The 12,001-nt window shown below is 47.1% G+C and overlaps 1 protein-coding gene across 1 annotated transcript in view; it reads left to right on the top strand.

Annotated features, from left to right (window-relative positions):
- The first annotated feature begins 3,274 nt into the window (after nt 1-3,274).
- The window catches only part of CLDN14 (claudin 14), a 75,287-nt gene continuing 66,560 nt past the window's right edge, over nt 3,275-12,001 (top strand). Inside the window, exon 1 of the mRNA XM_082654988.1 lies at nt 3,275-3,371. The gene's annotated coding sequence lies outside the window, so the exon portion shown is untranslated. The remainder of the gene's footprint in view (nt 3,372-12,001) is intronic.

Below are 12,001 nucleotides of genomic sequence, written 5' to 3'. Positions count from 1 at the left end.
ACCTACTCATTGCAATGCTAAAAACATCACAATAAAGTACCAACAGACCTCCCAACTTTTGTAATTGCAGCTTCCCCTTGAGATATGGTCAGAGTGGAGGTAGATACAAACACATTTAAAAAAGAATTACTGGGCTTCCCTGGTGGCGCAGTGGTTGAGAGTCTGCCTGCTGATGCAGGGGACGCGGGTTCGTGCCCCGGTCCGAGAAGATCCCACATGCCGCGGAGCGGCTGGGCCTGTGAGCCATGACCGCTGAGCCTGCGCGTCCAGAGCCTGTGCTCCGCAACGGGAGAGGCCACAAGAGTGAGAGGCCCGCGTACCAAAGAATGTAAAAAAAGAATTACTTTGGCCTCTCTTTTCTGAATATTTCAGAGAGAACAAAAATGAAGCTTGAATGATCCAAAATCCTTGAAGACCTGGGCAACTTTAAGAGAAATGTAGGCTCAAAGAGACCATCCACTTAGGGAACTTGCAGTCCTTTGTGTTTTGGTGAGTTATTGAAGGGGATATATTTGATGGTTGTCTTTGATCTTCTGTGGGGATAAAGGTTCTTCTCCAAACATACTGCATTTACTCCTGATACCAGGGCACAACACCTAATGTCTGATGAGGAATCATCGGTCACAAGCAGCACCCAAAAGACTTGGGCACCCAGAGACCAAAGACTCTTTACCCAACTCAAGAAGGGATCCCTGAATCTACTTGTTACCTCATACCTCCACATTCAAACTTGACTCCAAAAGCCTCTTTAAAATGTGGCCTTTGAATCTCCGTTTGTTAAAAATCAATTCCCAAGTCTCCCAAACCTAAGCAGCTCCCATCACTCTAGTTTAAACGGAGAAAGTGTAAAAGAAACTGAATAGGAAGAGTCAGAGCAGGCGAGAGGGCCCCACCTCCTTCCTCTCTCTCTCTGTATAGGTTTAAGAAATACCTCAAACCCCGAGGGCCCCCTGAATTGGTTTCAGGTCGGAAAGTCATTTACTTTTCAATTACCAAAAGCCAAGCGAGCTTCTTCGCCTGATATCTGCAAACACTGCTCACTGGCCTGATATTTACAATCCCGCCAGCAAGCAAAATGCAACTCTCGGTAGCCAGGATTAATAGCGGAGAGCATTGTGGTTTTGTTATTAAGTTACTTTTGGCAATTAGTAAATTTATTGTCCTAACTGTTTTCACATGGCCGGCTCCATGCACATGTCTTACTTCCAGCATGTCCTTACAGTCGTGCCCCTGTCATCATATTTCAGCATGATCACTGCCCATCTCCCCAGACTGTCCAACCCCATCAAAAGCTAATTTGCAGTCGGGTCAGCAGGAAGGAGTAAGAGTTCATTCCAAAGTCCACGGCGTATTTGGGTAAAACACGGAGAAATTTTGTTTCGGCTTATTGGGCGTCTGAGGGTGCACTCCAGGGGGAGGGAATGGCTGCCTGTGGTTACACACAGCAAAGTCCAGATGCTCCCAAGCTTCAAACGTGCTGCTCTTTCCAAATCCCAACTCCAACCCCTCTTAATCCTCCTGTGGAAACGGTCAGGTGGTGGGGCAGGGATGACTTCCGGGGTCCTGGGAGAACTTTGTTCTCATGTCGGGGGCGCTAAGATTTCTAGGACGCCCAGAATCCAGCCTTACCTGCCCTGTGGATGGGGTCGAGGTGCTCGGGGGTCTTGGGTGATCCCTGGCTCTGCACTAAGGGGCTTGATTCCCGGGCTCCCCTGACTCCGAGAAAAGGCCATTGTCCCTAGCGCTGCCCATCTCATGAACAGACATGGATGGAAGCAGAGAGGGACCCACTGCAAGACCCGACCAGGGCATAGTGGGATCCTGCCCGTCTCCCACTGGTTCCTGGAGGGCACCCACTGCCCACCCGGCTGGTAGGCAGCACACCTGTAATGGAAACCTGGTTGGCAGGAGTCAGGAGCTGGTGTGACCACTGTCTTCTCGAGTGTCACCCACTGGGTCCCCTGGCCACTAGATCACAGCCAGAGCAGGTGCAGCTCAGCATAGCAGGCGGGACTGGTGACACAGGCCACCTGTCTGCTGGCAGGTTGGGGACCCTTGGGTGATTTCGTTTCCTCACCTAGTAAATGGTCCCAATTATCATGCATTTTCTGGCCCTCATTAGGAATCAACTAGAAATTTAGGCAAGAACAAGGAGTCACACCGTGTGATGGGGGTGTTCCTTTACTTTTCAAAGCGCTTTAATGCATATTAGGTTATTTTTGGCCTCATCACATATTTGGAAAGGAGTGGAAATATATATATATATAAAATCACTTATCATCATGCTTGATAAGTAGGATCAGCAAATAATAACATAGTTATTAAATGACAGTAAGAATCCAAGAAGAGCTTGAGAGGAGTATCTCTTCAGCATCTTGAATAACTTCCCATCACTCTCCTTGCCCTTTCTGGGTAATTGCTCTTATCATCCCCCCCCCCACACTATGTTATTTCTTTATTGTCTGTCTCCCCTCCCCACCACATGGAAGCTCCATGAAAGCAGGGACTTGTTTTGTTCTCAGCTGTATCCTCCCCCACTCCCAACACAACCCTGGCGCATAGTAGATGCTCAATGAATACCTGTTGGGGAAAAAAATGAATGAAAGGTACTTCCCTGGCGGTCCAGTGGTTGAGACTTCCCCTTCCAATGCAGGGGGTGAGGGTTCTACCCCTGGTAGGGGAGCTAAGATCCCTGATGGCTCAGGGCCAAAAACCCAAAACATAAAACAGAAGCAATATTGTAACATATTCAATAAAGACTTTGAAAATGGTCCACACCTAAAAAACCTTTTTTAAACGAATGAAAAAGGGCAGAGAATAGAGGAGCAGCCAGCTGCTCTCTGAGCGCCTCAGTTTGGAAGCTGGGGCTCCCTCCACCCCAGAGGGCAACTCCAGCCCCAGCAGATGGGTCCCTCGGCCCTCCCTTGGGGTGGGGGGGCGGCGTTTTCACACCCCTCCCGCCAGGTTGTGCTCATTAATCCTCTCTGTTATGCGCACACCTGTGAACCTGAAATGCAGTATGCAAATGTGTTCCCAGCCAGAAGACAGTGCACTTTGCCGAGCGGTCAAGGGCGTCTTCGGAAGAGAGCAGTGTTCTCCAGGTTGGCGGCCCCGGCAGCCGCAGGACAGGGGTGGCCTGCGCGGGACCCAACCGCAGCGGTAATTCCACTCCGCCGCCTCAATTAGTCAATTATTCATCCCGCGCAGCACGCGTGCAGGGCCACCTGCGGGCCGTTGAGGCCCCAGCGCCCCGGGACTGCCCCGGAGCTCACGACCGCTTCCGAGAAGGGAAGAGGAGGGGACGGGGCGCCACTGTACCCAGCTGCAGACCCATGAACGGCCATGAGCCGGGGTGAAGCCGCCCAGGAGGGGTGAGTTCGGGTGCCAGGGGCTTGGCCATCCCAGGCGCCTCCTGTGTGCATTCAACTCAGCCGGGGTGGGGGGCGGGGCTTTTCTCTCTCCCAGCCTCGGGTCATTTAGAATGGAATCTGGTTCAGGCTGGCCCCAGGGAGCTCACAGTCCCCGGGGTGCCCCAAGAAGTAGGCTGTGATGTAAGAGGAGGCTCCCTGGCTGTCACAGGGCGGTCAGTTGAGCAAAGGACAGAAACAAGGAGTTTATGCGTCTTTATTTCCCTTACGATACGGAAAAGGTCTGGAAACTTGTGTGAGGCTTGCTCTCCCGAAGCAACTGATGTTGGAATTTTCCTGATGGGGGAGGGGAGGGGGAGTGTGTGAGGTTTATTAAAACGTCTTAGAAAGTATGCAACTAACTCTCAAAAGGTACACACACACACACACACACACACACACATCTTCAGAGAGAGAGACTCACAAAAGATGTACATCCTAAGACAAAAGAAACTACTTAAATCAGCGGATACCAAAATAACCATCACAGTGACACCATTAAAAACAAAACCCGAAGACCTGTGTCCTTGGCCAATGCCCCCTGTGGCACATTCAACTGGGCATTTGGGCTGTCTTTTAGCTTTTATATAGAAAGTCTTTGTATTTTGTGTTAATTTGTTTTTGAGGACTTTCCTGGTGGTCCAGTGGGTAAGACTCTGCACTGCCACTGCAGGGGGCACAGGTTCGATCCCTGGTCGGAGAACTAATATCCCGCATGCTGTGTGGCACGGCCAAAAAAGAAAATTGTTATTGACAAAACTTTTTGCCATATTGATCATTGGCCCTTAGAGAAGCTATGTAGTGATAAAAATGCTTTAGAGAATAAACATAGTTTTATTTCTCCACCTAAGCCAGAAAGCTTCCTGTTATTAGACAATGACCTCTACAAAGCTCACATTTCCCTTTTTTCTTTGGCTGCTGGGAAGCTGAGAGCTAAGTTTTGTGTTTGCAATCAAAGCAGATTCTTTTAGAATTAAGACTCAGATATGATTATTTCCATCCTTTTGTTATTTGCCTCTTGTACTTTCACACACACACAAAACTTTTCAATAGTTTTTTTGTACTTGTGACTTTTTTTTTTTTTTTTTTTTTTTTTTTTGCGGTACGCGGGCCTCCCTCTGCTGCGGCCTCTCCCGTTGCGGAGCACAGGCTCTGGACGTGCAGGCCCAGCGGCCATGGCCCACAGGCCCAGCCGCTCCGCGGTATATGGGATCCTCCTGGACCGGGGCACGAACCCGCGTCTCCTGCATTGGCAGGCGGACTCTCAACCACTGCACCACCAGGGAAGCCCAGGATAGTGTTTTAAAACGTGTCACAGGCTTCCTTGGTGGCACAGTGGTTAAGAATCCACCTGCCAATGCAGGGGACACGGGTTCAAGCCCTTGTCTGGGAAGATTCCACATGCTGTGAAGCAACTAAGCCCGTGCACCACAACTACTGAGCCTGCGCTCTAGAGCCCGCGAGCCACAACTACTAGGGCTGCATACCACAACTACTGAAGCCTAGAGCCCATGCTCAGCAATAAGAGAAGCCACCGCAATGAGAAGCCTGCGCACCGCAACAAAGAGTAGCCCCCACTCGCCACAACTAGAGAAAGGCCGTGCGCAGCAACTAAGATCCAATGCAACCAAAAATAAGTAAGTAAAGATAAATAAAAATTTTAAAATAAATAAAACCTAAGTCACGTCATGTCCATCCACTGCTTAAAATGATTCAGTGGACCGCCATCCACTTAGAATAAATGCAAAGCTGCTTAGTGCCATACAAAATCTGACCTGATGTCATCTCTCCAGGTGCATTTCGGGTCATTCTCCTCCACCCAACCTGGCCCACCTCACGTGGCTTCTGCACCTGGCCCCCTCCTCCCCCAGCTCTCACCTGCGCTGACTCCCTCCTTCCCCTCCTCTAGGACTCGACCTCAAGTCCTTTCCACAGAGACACCCTCTTGAACCTCGCTGCCCACCCTGCTCTCGTTCATGCAGAAAGGGATGGGATTTCAGGGGGTGGTGCTACCCAATGTCCAACATCAGTGGAAGAGATAAAAGCCATCATTCAACTGGACCCCATGTATTTTCTTTTGAGAACAAATCAATTGTATTTAGATATATTTATAAAATACATATAAACACACACATTTGTTTGCTTATTTCATTACTTATATTTCCCACTAGACCTTAGACACCATGAGTACAAGAAGCTTATCTGATTTATTCACAAGTGTGTGTTCTCATCTGCCACAGTGCCTGGCACATAGTAGGTGCTCAACAGATGTTCTTTTTTTTTAATTAATTAATTTTATTTGTAGTTTATTTTTGGCTGCGTTGAGTCTTCATTGCTGTGCGCGGGCTTCTTCTAGTTGCAGCAAGCGGGGGCTACTCTTCATTGCAGTGCGCGGGCTTCTCATGGCAGTGGCTTCTCTTGTTGTGGAGCACGGGCTCTAGGCGCGCGGTCTTCAGTAGCTGTGGCACACGGGCTCAGTAGTTGTGGCGCACGGGCTTGGTTGCTCCGCGGCATGTGGGATCTTCCCGGACCAGGGATCGAACCTGTGTCCCCTGCACTGGCAGGCGGATTCTTAACCACTGCGCCACCAGGGAAGTCCCCTCAACAGATGTTCTTGAACAGATGAATAAATGATTCAAAGCTCATTCTCGGCATCCCTTAGATTGATATGAGTAGCAACAGAGACTCATATCAGTTTGCAGTGGGATCAACGTAAGATGTCTGGCTCCAAATCGATGGTTAAAAGCTCAGGTCGGAGAGTTTCACAGGTCAGCCACCCTCCGTGTGTGGGGTGGAACTGGGAGGGACACAACTGGGACTTTTGCAGCCTTTAAAGTGGTGCTGGTGGTCAGGTGCCAGGGGCTTCCTCCTGCTTCTACTTGTGCCCATATTTGGGTTTGGGTGATGGCCACAGTTCTAGGTCCATGAATGTCTTGGTTCTGGCTGGGTTGCACATGTGAAATAAACCTGTCCATGCAGACTATGGAAATAAATAGGTTTTAATAGAAATAGCTTCTTTGGAACTGTAGCATCCTGATTCTGATGCATGTGTCTTATTGGACCACCCGAGAGACCCACGATCTGTCCTCCACGCTGTGACAATGGTGAAACTGTGGTGGTGGTGATTTTCCCTTTTTCTTGCTAAATTTATGAGTGTTCCTTGAATCCCCCTTAATGTTTGCCCCAATTGTTTAAGTTTGGGATAGCTGGGATTCCAGAAAAGGATTTGCCACCAGGTTTAAAACATCTTTGGTTGATCTATAAGTGTTAGAGTTTTGTATATCTCTGCCCAACGTACTGTGAAAATTTTCCAACACACAGCAAAGATCAAAGAATGAGTACAATGAACTGTCTGCCTGTAGCTAGCAATTGTTTACATTTTGCCATATTTGTTCTCTCTCTGCATAATACACACTCACACACACACACACGTTTTGTTTCATTTTTCTTATCCATTTAAAAGTATATTATAAACAATCATGACACTTCACAATAAATAGTTCACTCTCTGAAAAACGTTTTCCTATCTATCCACAATACCATTAACACACCTATTAAAATTCACTTTAACATCATCTACTATCCAGTTCATATTCAAAATTTCCCAATTGCATCAAAAATGTCTTTTATAGCTGTTTTTTTTTTTTTCTTGAACCAGGATCCAATCAAAGGTCAGCCTGTTGGTTGTTGTGTCTCTCTCAATCTAGCACAGTCTCTCAGCCTTTTTTATTATGGCTTTGACTTTTGAACTGCCTGGTCCAGTTGTTGTATAGAAAGCCATCTTCTGGATTTGTCCTGGCTGTGGATTTGTTTTTGGTTAAACGAGGTTAACAACCTTGTTTAATGTACATAGCGGGGTCTCTGCCAATGGTCAATTTCCTCAACATATGGTGCTATGCAGATTTATTTATAAACTGTCTCCTCCTAGAAAGAATTGAAGGCCATTTACAGTGAAATAGAAAGTCTGTTGAATAAAAGAAAATGTGTTTAGTATGTAGAAGGATGGTGGTGGGGAAAGAGGGGGCCAATATGCCATAAACACATATTAGTGTTGTTAGTGGGACGAGACGTGGGTTTTAACTTTGAGTTTCTGGCTGCCAAAGCACAAATGAAAGAAAAAAGTTTAAAAAATCATCTTCAGGAAATATGAGCTTTACTTACCCTAGATTTATAAAAATAATTTGTCCCATAGATCCTTAGACAAATGACATCAAACAGTAATGAGCAGCTCCTTTAATAGCTCCATAAAATGATTCAGGAATATTCGTCATTGAGCTGCTTCTGTAATACAGTCAGTCAAAGCTGGGGACACAGCATTAAAATGTAACTCACTGTAGTCTTTTTTTTTTTTTTTTTTTTTTTGCGGTACGCAGGCCTCTCACTGCTGTGGCCTCTCCTGTTGCGGAGCACAGGCTCCGGACGCGCAGGCTCAGCGGCCATGGCTCACGGGCCCAGCCGCTCCGCGGCATGTGGGGTCTTCCCGGACCGGGGCACGATCCCGTGTCCCCTGCATCGGCAGGCAGACCCTCAACCACTGCGCCACCAGGGAAGCCCTGTAGTCATTTTTTAAAGTGAGTCCAGTCTAGGTACATTGATGTCTGAATCTAACCTAATACAAGGAGAGAGCTGGCGCGCCCTGAGGATGGGTGAGTTGCCCGGCCCTGACTCTTGTCCTCAGTTCCCTACTGTCTCTGCTGGCCAGCCCGTGACAGGTCCTCCGTAGCAGACGGGTCTCAGCTGGACCCTCCATCCCAGCTGGACTCTGGGGGCAGAAACATAGCAAGTGTAAGGCTGGCCCTCTGGGATGAAGCTGAGAGGCTAGCTGTGGGTTCCCCAAGATGGACAGACCCCTGACATCTGACAACCTGTGCGCGGAGGTAGCCACAGCTTAATTTACAAGCTCCACCAAGATTTTCTGATACATTATTTTCCTTCTGCTTGAGTGCCCAACGAGAGCTCTGAACAGCACAGCCACGCTGCTTCCCTCCCTCCCTGGGAAAGTGTTTAGAGAAGCTGTAACAGTGAGGCTGGGTTCCCGTTCTCCAGTCTTCGTGAGGAGCGAGGGCCTCAGTCTGACCCCCTTGAGGCCATCCTGCCTCCACCTCCAGCCAGGCCACCAGGGTGAGTTAGCTGCCAAGCGTGCCCCTCAAAACCTGTGTGGTTTAGTTTGTCCATTTGAACTTTGGAAAGTGTCTGCCAGAAAACAAAGTGCGTGCTCTCTCACATGATAATTTTGCAATTACATATTATATATGACATCATATAAATTTTTGGCAGTAGAGAAAAAAAATCCCCCATGATCCCACCACTTCTGAAAATCGACTAAGACACTTGCTCAGGGAGACCGTCCATCCTCTGTCAGTGCATGTGTTAATTCCCTTCTACAATCCAACTTGTGATTATACATGTATTTATACTTAGATGTATATGTGTAAACACATCTATATTTGTATTCCTTTCCAGCCTTTAAAGATATTTTTTATATTTATTATCATAATCTGTATATAATTTTGTATGGTATCTTTTCTCACTTAATTTTGTATCATGTGCTTTTTTTCTATTACTGCATCGCCTTTACAAAGTCATTTTTAAAAAATAGATAAGTGGTTTTCTATTGAATGGATGTACTGCCATTTAATTAGCTGCTGCCCTATTTTTGGACAGTCTATCGTTTCGCCCCCTCCTTTTCATCCTACATAAATCACATGGCTATAATCACATCCTACATAAATTCTATGGCTATAATTATATATACAATAAGTGCATGGCTTCCTGCTACACTTCCTGGCTTGGGATGGTTCAATTCTGCCGTCATCGACGGGGGAAAGTGATGGCATTTCCTCTTGCTGTTACTGGCTGAGGTGCAGCCAGCACATCTAACGTTGTATCATGTTATTGAAATATTAAGTGTTGGGAGAGGGACGAGGACACGGGCCGTAGCATGAAGGAACCCAGAGCTGGGTGGCATCATGAAAACGGGACACTGGGGCTGGCGATGGCAGATAAATTAGAGGCTGCTCGCTCCTGGTGTAGGACGTTGGGCAGGCCTGTCCATACCTGCACTTGGCCGGGAAGGAGTCTGTGGGTTGTCTTGGTGGGATAGCGCTCTCATGATCCGTCTCTCTCTCATGCATTTGCACCTAACGCACAATGTATATTCAGTTAGAAGAGGGACCTCTGGGTGTCAGCCGCGCTGGAAGATGTGGTCCTGTGAGTTGCCCGGAAGCCATATGTTTATATCATCCTGTGCTTGTCAAAGCGCTTTGAAGTTCATGATTTGCTCTAGCTCCCCCCAGGGGTTTGTCCTATGTTTCTATCATAACCCTTTTCACGGTTGACCTGGTGTTGTATTCCTACGTCACTCCCACGTCTCCCCCAGGACTTTGGGATTGCTAAAAAGCAGGGATTGTGTCTTTACAGGATTAATTTTCATCAGTATAACTTCCAATAATATAGTATAAAATTATGCATTTCCATTAATAGAATGGAATTTTTTTTTTTTTTTTTTTCTTTGCGGTACGCGGGCCTCTCACTGTTGTGGCCTCTTCCGTTGCGGAGCACAGGCTCCGGACGCGCAGGCTCAGCGGCCATGGCTCACGGGCCCAGCCGCTCCGCGGCATGTGGGATCTTCCTGGACCGGGGCACGAACTCGTGTCCCCTGCATCATCGGCAGGCGGACTCTCAACCACTGCGCCACCAGGGAAGCCCTAGAATTGGAATTTTTTTTGAAAGAAACACTCACCCTAGTAAGTTGAACCACTACTCTTTTTCTGTGTTCACCTCTGGCCCTGGGTTACACGTGCGCGTCAGGTTTTATCAATTTATTACCACAGTATTGCTGCCCGGATTCCTTCTGATCTTTGTCTGGCTTAGTCTGACCGTCGTCAGTATTTTCCCACGATGGCTCAATGTCTGTGGACCCATCATTTTTAAAGACTCCGTGATACTCCAGAGACAAGTGGGCCTTACTCAACTCTGCCCCGTGCTGGACACAGAGCTGAGTCCATGACTGTAAGCTGTGAGCATCTTCGAACACAGCCTCAGTACACGGGGTATGAGTGGTCGTGCCCCATCTCAATGCTCCAGTACCTAAGAGGTGACCGGAGGCACCCCACTGCAGGGCAAAGAGCAGAGCCCTCCCCGGCCCTCTGTGCCCAGCTGGACTCCGGCGCCCCAGCTTCCTTCGTCCCACACTTGCTTGGGGAAGGTGCAGCCAGATGTGCGGTCCCGCCTGAGATAAGCCCCGCTCCATTACCGACCAGCCCCTCCGAATGCGTTTTCTGGACAGTTGGTTGCTATGCTCTGGAATTTCAGACCATGCTGAATTTACTGGTTTTATGGCTTGGAATTTCAGGAGCGGCACCACAGATGTTAAACGTGTGAGTCTCTCGGTGCTAGTAAAATAAACCTTAATCAAACAGGGGTGTTGTGACTCAAAGAGTTCGATAGCCCTGAATACATTATGTCAATCACCAATACAGATGTGGGGAGTTGAGTCATCGGGCAGCATGGTAACTTTATATGGTCAGAGAGCCAGCTGTGACTATTTAAGGGGGGAAAACCCTTTTTCATTTCTAGACAAATATAGTTCTGATCATAACTTAAATATTTTCTTTAGTCAAAATACTGATTTCTCTTTCTCACCAAATTCTCCAGAGAAGCCCTTGTGTTTTTCAGCTCCACCACATGCAAGGTTAGATTAGAAGCTCACTTTTGGAATAAGTTTGAAGCCCATTTTTTTTAAGGTCAGCATTTTATCCTCACAGATAAATGTCCTCCCCACCCATCCTTGCTGTGAATGGAGTAATAGTATCCCCGGAGGGCTCAGAAAATCCCTGGTGCTGGGATGGAGACACTGAGGTTGGCTTACGTCAAGGTCACATGGTGGCTTCTGGGCAGAACTTAACCTGCTGACTCCTGACCCAATTGCTAGTATGTTAACACTCAAGCCTTGTACTCGAGCAACGCTTTTCAGAGAAAATGGCTTTTGTGGCTGGGCAAATGAATTGTGGTGGAAAAAAAGCATTTTAATGTAGTTTTCATGGCTGCCTGGAGGACTTAAAGGCAACAATGACTTTTCCATGAATTATTTTACCTACTTCTTCCTGGGCTTATAAGTAAAAAGACCCCAAGAAACCCACGTTTCCTCATTTGTAAAAGAAGGGAATTAGACTCTGTGAACTCTAGGTTTTATGGATCAGTAATTCTGTTTTTCCAGAATCCATTTGACTTAGGAATACCAAACCTAGACGTAGATGGACATAATGTAATATCCTTAAGTGCCATGTGTTATAATGAAAAGTAAACAGATTATTGATTTAATTTTTAAAAAGTATATTCTAATTGTGTAGGTATTACAGAATATATTCTCCTTAATTGCAAAGAAAAACAAACATTACAGGGAAAAACTACAGTCCACTCAGACACCCCACCCCCCAATCCTAATTCCCTCCTGCTTCTCCTAGAGACTGGTTATTGCTTTGGGATACATACATAATAGAGACCTTTTAAAACTGCATTTACAGCCAGGGGCTCTCATATATACCCCTAAAATACATATAGTATTGTTTATAGTGTTGTGGGGTTTTTTTTAA

This window comes from Grampus griseus (genome assembly GCF_964374135.1).
Source record: "Grampus griseus genome assembly, chromosome: 5".
Lineage (NCBI taxonomy): Eukaryota > Metazoa > Chordata > Mammalia > Artiodactyla > Delphinidae > Grampus > Grampus griseus.
Note: the sequence above shows the minus strand (reverse complement) of the source record. Positions and strands in the feature narration are given on the sequence as shown.